The sequence below is a fragment of the Antedon bifida genome, chromosome 4 (genome assembly GCF_963402885.1).
Source record: "Antedon bifida chromosome 4, ecAntBifi1.1, whole genome shotgun sequence".
Classification (NCBI taxonomy): domain Eukaryota; kingdom Metazoa; phylum Echinodermata; class Crinoidea; order Comatulida; family Antedonidae; genus Antedon; species Antedon bifida.
Genome location: NC_136229.1, coordinates 18,809,577 through 18,817,934, shown reverse-complemented (window position 1 = coordinate 18,817,934; position 8,358 = coordinate 18,809,577). Strand labels below are relative to the sequence as shown.

At 33.2% G+C, this 8,358-nt stretch overlaps 1 protein-coding gene and 1 long non-coding RNA gene across 2 annotated transcripts in view; both read right to left on the bottom strand.

Annotated features, from left to right (window-relative positions):
- LOC144841140 (uncharacterized) overlaps positions 1–8,358 on the bottom strand; it is an 88,694-nt gene that overhangs the window by 60,981 nt on the left and 19,355 nt on the right. The window lies entirely within an intron of this gene.
- LOC144841164 (uncharacterized) lies at positions 162–3,581 on the bottom strand. The gene is made up of 6 exons (XR_013611995.1): positions 3,527–3,581; positions 3,038–3,100; positions 2,392–2,442; positions 2,091–2,151; positions 1,807–1,838; positions 162–1,632 (listed from the first exon to the last, which is right to left on the bottom strand). It is a non-coding gene; the product is annotated as an uncharacterized LOC144841164 (long non-coding RNA).

Genomic DNA, 8,358 nt, shown 5'->3' with positions numbered 1-8,358 from the left:
CTTACAACATTGTACCATGACGTGTTAATGTATATCATGTATATACTTCTTTTTTTTTATCTTTGATACCATTTTATTTTAGCCTGTAAATTATAGAAAAGGATTGTATATATATTTATATATATAAATCCAAAGGAAAATTACTGAAACAATGACAATGCTGTAGGTATCAGTGGCTGGATCTCAATGGAGATACAAAACTAAAGAGCATATACAAAACTGTACACTCAACATATACCATGCACATCTGTATGTACAAAACTGACAACAAAAGCGAAAAGCTAAATCAAAACAATAAGTAAAACAACCAGAAAAGTGAGGAAATCTGTGAGAATGAGAAAAAGTCGCCCCAATATTTATATTTTTCTCATTCTCACAGATTTCCTCATCTTTATCGTTTCAAATTAATTAATTAAATTTCAGTATATCACCGGGAGGTTTCGAATTAATGTTCATTGCCTAATGTGTTTATATATATATATGTATACATATAATTTTAAAACACTAACTTATGTTCTTATAATTTACACTAAGAATCCTTCCACCATGCCACTAAACTAATAGGCCTAAAGATGATCTAAATACAATCAGCACAACTTAATATATAAGTCTGTATACGACAGCTATTAGAAGCTTCATTTCAGAGAAAATACTCAATCAATCTTCTCTGGTGTTATGAAAGGCACGAAGTACATGTAGGTTTAAAAATGCCCTAATTTTGAGCTGAAATCACTTGTGCGTCATTTAAACATATTATTTTATTAAGGAAATTGTCGAAATATAATTACCGTATTTATTCGAATAAACCCTCCGGGGCGTTTTTGTTCAGGAGGGTTTTTAGGGGCCGTTTATTCGAGAGAGGTGTTTATTCGGAGGAGGACTATTTTTTGGGGTTTAATATGGTAACATGTATAACCTACTAAATACCCCCTAGATATGAAAACACAATTAATATCGAGAAGTGATAAAATACAGTAAAAATGTTATCAAAATGCCTGGGAAATTCATGTCAATCAATGAATTCAACTACAAATAGAAATGTGTTGTAATACAATATTGTGTATATCTGCATCATGTGGCGGGGCGTTTATTCGAGGAAATAAATAAAGGCCCCGGGGCGTTTATTCAAGTGGGGCGTATATTCAAAATGATGTTCTATGGAGGGGGAGCGGTATTCGAAACGGGGCTTTTATTAGAATAATACGGTAATTATTATCATAACAGGAAAAGTTTACATCTGGGGCGGAGGATTTTATAAACGTCCACGAGTATTTCTCCTTTCCTTGTACAGCGACAATTTGATTAATGATATTAATAATCTGTACAAAAATAAAATAATATATGAACAAGGTCATAATTCGTCCGCCTCTGGATATTATAACGTTGCAGTCAGATTTATAGCTCCCTCTAATTGCGATCGTTTGGCCCTGTCATCCTCTCGTTTATTATACCATTTATGATTGTGTTGACACCAATACACTGTTCCTGGAATCACAATCAAAACTGAACATACTGCAATCATTACGTTTGGAAATATTCCCTCTTTGATGTAGACCGCCAACGCAACAAATGCCACAAACACAATAGCGCACACAAGACTTACTATATTCGCTATCCATAAACGTTGGAAGTCTTTAAAAAAGGAAAACAACTTTACGTTAAACAAATGGAGACATTCTCAACTGCAATACATTTAACATTCTACTGCAGTTTATACAGTAGGCCTAAATATTGTTTACTTCAGTACATCCCCCGTTACATCCTTTACAGAATACATTTTAAATGGAAGACAGTGTAACGTTTTACCTGTAAAGCATTCCATACATGACTGACTGCAACTGAAAATAGGCAAATTATATTATTAATTTTAAATGGTGGTGATCGCGTTTCGTGAGTTAGAATAAAAACTTCAGAATATATGTTAAATGTGTGAACTGCTGTTTTATCCATTACCTATTTGGTAGGCCTACACAGTTTTTGTGAACCATTTACAGTATGTTTTTAAACCAATTCATTTGGAATATAGAAACTGAGAGTTTTCAATAAGAAGGCCTACATAGATTTAATAAACAATTCATATCATTATTTACCAGCTATCAAATAGACATTCAACATGTTTTGCCTCTTGGTTTGGAGGTTGATGCCGTGGTTCTGTAATCAACAAAACGTTGACAGTAATAATATAATGGATTTAACAAAAAGAAATCAAAACAATGTTTTAGTCAACCCCATACCACCCAACAACCAAGACTCGCATTCGTGTAATAGACTAAAGGAAGATTTTTAAAAGTTTTTATATTTGCCAATAACTCTAGGCCTATAAACGAAAGTTCAATTTCGTTTACAGGTACAAAGAACTCGTATAGGCCTATATTACAAGTTGTAATTTACCTGTCTTATATTGTCCGAGTTGTTCGGTTTGGATGCTTGTAGAAGCAGTAGCTGCATGAATAACAAAAACATAAAATGCAAATTTACTACATTGAAAGAATTCCGTTTCGTGGTGGCCAATCGATATGTGCGAGCCGTCTGAAAACGAAACATTGACGTTCGACTTGATTTGCGGGCGCCGGACCGGAACTGTGCCGGAACTAGACGTGTGAAAGACCCTTTAATAGGGAGTTTTCGCAGGAGCACGTAAACGTTAATTTTTGCATAACAGCGTCGTTCAGCCAGAGAGTTGTTATAAGCCGAAGGCTATAAAATCTGAGTTCAGCCAACAGTTGCGCAACGTACTTGTTCTTTTTTTATTTCGCCGCTTCGACTTTAAATTTACCATTTACCGTTTTTCATTGACGCTATTTTTAAAGAAATAAAAGTTTTTCGTAATTCTCGCAGATGATCGATTGAAGTGGGCGGAGCTTGCGCGTTGCAGGTTGGGAAATAGCGTTAACGTTAACGTTTGCGAACACTCTGTATTAGGCAATGCATTACGCACAACAAGTTTTATCGTTCAACTTATTGATTTGAGTACTTTTGCTTATGATGTTTGTTATTAATAATAATTATCATTATTTCACAAAGTATTAATTATCACCTCCTTCAACATCAACCGATGACTGAGATTGCTGAGGGTTTGTAGACAGTGAAGTAACATATGCTGCAAAAAAAGTAAATATAAAAATAAATATTAGCATGAAATTTGTACATAGAACACAACTAAACTCTAATTGTTAAACTGTATTCTTTAAGTAATTCATTCATTTTACTGTATTTGCTTTTGTATTGAATCACAAACCATAATAAAAAAATAAAATAAAGAAGTAAAACCTTAATTATTCCAGATAATATGATCCTTATGGAACTATTAGTATTACGTCGAGGTTCGCTTAAATTGCGCAGACTAATTAATGATTAATAATTGGAACTAACGTTTTATTAAACATTAATAAATCTCAAACAAAACGAAAGATAGAGCATTAGTTGATTTTACAATAGTGTAACTCCTATTTCAAATCGCTATATGGTAAAAAAGAGCGAATTTCCTATTCAATTTAAACATCCTCTTGGAGTCAAATCTACGTACTGAGTAGCTTCCCCTTTGCAGAGGCATTCAAGAGTCCAGCAAATCTTTTTATTCTTGGTACATTATCGCGGATTAAAAGTTCGTGCTTCTCCAAATGCAACACTACGTCCCAAATATTATCGAAATTATCCAGTTGATAGTGACTCATCACCTCTCGTTTATCGTTTTGATCGGTACCATGTAAAGCTTCAAATAGTCTCCTTCGATATGGTGTCAGCATTTGGTAGCTGGTAAACTTGATTTTTGAGCTGTATTCTCGGATAGCCCTTTTAGCATCGGAAAATTGAGTCAATTGCGCAATTTCTGACAAAAGTTTGATATTACCGGTTGATATTTGGCCGGTCTCGGAAAGTATATTCAGTAATTCAGTTCCTGTTTTAGAACCACCATCTTCAGTTGTGATATCATTTATGTGAATGAAATCAGTTAGACAGAATAGTAATTTCTTCAACTTGTCACCCTTAAACACACCACCATAAGAAGTTTTTAAGTCGTTAAATTTATCGTTCCTCCTTTCTTCGGATCTAAATAGGCCTACCATGGTGTCACGTCACACAAGAGTTCTATGAATACAAATACATAATGCTTATAGTTATTAATAATGTAAAGGTTATAACAAAAATACTGTATTAGGCCTACTCGAAATTGGCTTATTCATGCATGACCTATTGTTTAATTTCTATAAACTAGTTATTGGATTTTTTAAGTAAGCCTATTGAATGCCCATAATTGGAGTAGGCCTACCAACATCTCCGTTTCCGTTTAGACCTACTGGATTAATTCCAAGCTTTGTTATTCAGAAAAATGTCAAGATTTAGTGGACCATACAAGAAATTGTATTGCATATAAAATCAATAGGCCTATATTTTCATGGCAGGCATTGTGTTTTATTTGGGCTTCTTTCAAGGGTCACACGCGGAGAGAGTCCTCGCCATTTTCAGTTTCAGTTACTTAAGAATAGCAACATATCCTTTCTGAGGAAAACAAATATTATAATCAACCTGGCAAAATGTTATAGGAGCCTGAGGATGAGGAAATACCGCGTACTTTCAAATGTTGACTTCCTGTCTGATTATCAATATAATATATTTTATTATTATCAAAAAGATTGAAAAAAAAACAAATATAAGATTAAAAAAATGTATATAATGTTTTAAAAGTGGTATTTTCAAATAATTGAATGCTAATAAAATTGGAATACCATCGATATCTTCAATTCCGTTTATTGAGAAAATTGTTAGTTATAGTGGACCATGGAAAGTTTTATAGCATCACGCATCTGAGTCAATTTCTTGCAAAAGTTTTACGTTCTTGCATGATATTGTATTTTTCTCGGAAAGTTTATTCAATCTACCTTCATGAGTTTTAATATCATCTAATGCATTGCAATTAATAATTTTCAGTATATGTCACCATCATAATGACACCAAAGTTTCTGTGCATTCTTGGCTTCTTTCATTTGTTATATATTAAAATAGGCCCACCGACAATACAAATTCCTTGACCTGATAGGCCCTAATAATATAAATTTGTACTCTTTATTATAGGGATACGAAACACGACAGTTAGAGAAAAGGACGACGAATATCCTGTGTTCGATAGAGCGTAAAATCATATACTGTCAACATAGCCGTTTTATTAGTTACGCACACCGGTGCGCGAAGACGACGACCGAGTCGACCGACAGTCTCTCCCTCTCCTGTCTCGTGGCGCGGGGCCTTTTTGAATCGCTTGGCTCTGGTGATACAGCATAGGCCTAGCCTTCTAGCTGGGGCCTCGCATTCAAACGCCGCTTTTAACACAGCCATTTTAACCCAATAAAAATGTTACTTTATTAAACAATTGAATTAGAAGTTCAAATATTATTTAGAGTTTGGAAAATTCCACGTTTAAGTGTAATTTGAACTGTATATTTAAGGCTATATTTATTTCTAGTCGTTTTCAAAAAGTTAAGACGACGGAATTTTATGCTAAGCTCCGCCCACTTTGTTAAAGCTCATGCATAAATATTCATGAGCACCGTCCTATGGCTTCACCGTACCTGTAAAGGTGCATACACATTAGTACTTAATTTTTATATATAACTTAGTTTTAATATCTAAAAGCAACAAGGAAACTGAACCAAATGAAATAAGAAAAATAAAGATGTTGACAATTTATATATGGGTATGAAAACACTATATCCGATTCTGTTTACTGGATTAACGGTTTGTATTGTATAGTAATGTTTCTGTTTGTTTGTATTTAGTGAACCATTTAACCGCCAGTGTGGTGGATGAGGCTTCAACCAAGCGTCAAAATGGGTACCCAAAGCTTATGATTATTTAGTGTATTAAATTATTAAAATAAAAATATTACTGTATCTATAAGCACACATTTTGAAAAAAGTAAAGAAATGGAATTATGGTTCACTTTCTCGCCTCTTTTTGGCAGAAAAAAAATAATAGGTTATACCTTAACCGACTATTATAATACGCTATATTCTACAGAGGTTTATATAACGCTGTGCAATGCCAATAGGTGGTTAAATCTTTATATAGAATTATTTAAAAAAAATGAAAATTAATGAAATAAATATTAAAAACAAAACGAACTGACCTAATTGTTTCAATCAAATCGTACAAAAGATAAAAGAAAGTACAAGAAAATAACAGAACAGAATAACAAGGGAATATATATTTGGATGAAGTGTAAAATCATTGTATTGATCATTTGAGAATGAAATGAATAAAATAGTGGTTAACGCCACAAAAGAGAAAAAAAAATATTAATTATAATAATAATTTTACTATGGCCTAGGCCTAATATTTCAATGCAAACGGTGAATAATTTGCACATCAAAGCACAATATAGGCCTACTGATGAATGAAATGAAACGCATGTCATCGAAAGAGTTCGAACCTTATCACCAACTGAATCTCCTAACAGTATCTATTATTTTTGCATATATTATTTTGATTTGTAAATAGCTTGTTACAGCAGGCCTACATTAATTCTAAAATGCAATTTGTACTTACAATTAATGTGGAAAGTATCTGGCAGACACCAAGCTTTATCCCTGTACACGTCGTGTTACAATAGTAAAATAAATGTATTGTTATGATATGGGCCAATATTGATTTACTTTGCCCCTAGGAGAAAAATATTTAAACAACCTCATGAACACGTCCCATGAGGTTGAATAGAAACTAAATGCAAAAAAATTTTATTGCAAAAAAAATCAATATCTTTCCATGGCAGGCATTGTGTTTTATTTTGGGCTTCTTCTTTCAAGGGTCACACGCGGAGAGTCCTCGCCATTTTTAGGTTCCTTCCAGTTACTTAAGAATAGCAAGATGTCCTCTTAAATCTATTTTTCTAAATTTCTGAGGAAAACAAATAGGCTAAGCAACCTCGCAAAATGTTATAGGAGCCTGGGGATGAGGAAATAACGCGTACAAATTTTAACTTCCTGTCTGATTGTCACTAATAATATCTTTGTTTAATTTTTTAAAAGTGGCATTTTCAAATACTTGAATGCCAAAGTTGGAATACAAGTTCGACATCTCCAATTCTGTTTATTGGATTAATTTCAGCATTGTTATTGAGATGATGTCTATAGTTAGTGGACCATGGTAAAATAAAATGGCGGCCAACAGTGGTACTGAATCTTCAATTAAACGTGATAACTGATAACTGAAGCTGGTGACCAACGAGTACATTGAGTAATTTTTATTTTTTTGTTGCATCTACGCCATAGTTTTAAAGCGATAAACGAAGCTTTTCGATATAGGCCTGTCCTGGATCAGTAAAATACACGTAATAAACACGCACGCGCCAGTATTGTACGGTACAATGTTTGTGCATAACACCATAATAGCTTTCTAAGCTAACTACAGTACATTAATTCTATTAAATATTTTCTTACATTTAATGAGGAAAGTCTGACAGACACCAGCTTTAACATGCACAACAACACATTTATTCCATCTATTTTTGGAAATTTATTCACCAGCTGAAGTAGCAAAATTTTTCAATGAAAATGGCCTAAAAAATGGAACACAGACTAGTATCTATCATATACAATTCATCAATAACACTAGAATGTATTTTAGTGAAATTATGAAACTTACAAATACTGGTGTTTTTAGTCAGACGTCTACAAAAATGATAGGCCTATGCTATACGTCTCCATGTAGACCTAGTCGTATCGTACTTTGCAGGCCTAATTCTGTTTTGGTTTTTTTTTTTTTTCAAAAACAGTAATCTGTCAAACATTATTAAAACTTCTTACCTTAAATCACTCTGTTACAACAATTGAAATTAAGAAAAGAAGAAAACCGAAAAGAACCGACCGAAATGTTATCTCCGGCTATTAATTGAAAACTATTTCCTATTTCACGCATAATAATTGACATACTACATTTGTTGATGAACGATCATCAGACGATCGGCGGGCCCACGGAAGATCGGGCCCATTCAAGACAATAACAAAAGTAATAAATTGTATTGCAGGTATTGTTTTAGTTCGGTCTTCTTTCAACGGCCACAGATTACTTTCTGTTTCAGTTTCAGATTGCAATTGTCTTCAAGAATGAAGCATTCGGATTTCCGCAAACATGGCTGATTTAGCCATTGTTTACTCATGGTGAGAAATGAGAAACTGACATTAACCCAATAAAAATGTTATTTCATTAGCCTAAACATTTGAATTAGAAGTTAAAATATTATTTAGAGTTTGGAAAATTCCACGTTTAAGTGTAATTTGAACTGTCGTATATTTAAGGCTATATATACATTATTCCTAGTTATTTTTAAACGGGAAAATGGCAACTTTATCGTTCTCAAAAAGT